The sequence below is a fragment of the Tigriopus californicus genome, chromosome 6, assembly GCF_007210705.1.
Source record: "Tigriopus californicus strain San Diego chromosome 6, Tcal_SD_v2.1, whole genome shotgun sequence".
NCBI lineage: Eukaryota > Metazoa > Arthropoda > Copepoda > Harpacticoida > Harpacticidae > Tigriopus > Tigriopus californicus.
In genome coordinates this window covers 14,007,727-14,008,194 of record NC_081445.1, presented here as the reverse complement: position 1 = coordinate 14,008,194, position 468 = coordinate 14,007,727, and the positions used below count along the sequence as shown (strand labels likewise).

The 468-nt window shown below is 29.3% G+C and overlaps 1 protein-coding gene across 1 annotated transcript in view; it reads right to left on the bottom strand.

The window, feature by feature from the left end:
* LOC131882306 (potassium voltage-gated channel protein Shab-like) overlaps positions 1 to 468 on the bottom strand; it is a gene marked incomplete in the record, with an annotated part of 42,765 nt that overhangs the window by 14,639 nt on the left and 27,658 nt on the right.

The following is a 468-nucleotide window of genomic DNA, read 5'->3' as shown; positions in this document are numbered from 1 at the left end:
ACTGAAGCAGAAATTAAGAACAAGTTTCAAAAGCAAATAGCCTTTCCAATAATTGCTTTTGTTTCATTGAAGTGTGTTCATTAGTGTTTGCTTAACCACGTTGACAATTAGGACATGTTTGAAAATGTTTACTATTCCATACGTATGCTGTTTTTAAGAGTTTGTTTCGACTCATCAGCTTTGGATTGTAGCTGTAAGAACCCAATAAATTGATAGCATTAGTCATTTTTGAAAAACAAAGCCTGATTCTACGTAAGAAATGGATAACCAGTACTTTTGCATAATGATAACCGGTTTGTACTACTTTGAAGGTTTGGTCAATTAGACTCGTCAAAATCAATGTATCAAAATAAATGAAAAAATAATATATTTGAATGGTCAAATGATTTTTTATATTCGATTTGATATTTCGTTTGTTTTGAAACTCTTTATTTGATTCTTTATATTTTGACTAATGTTTCCATTACT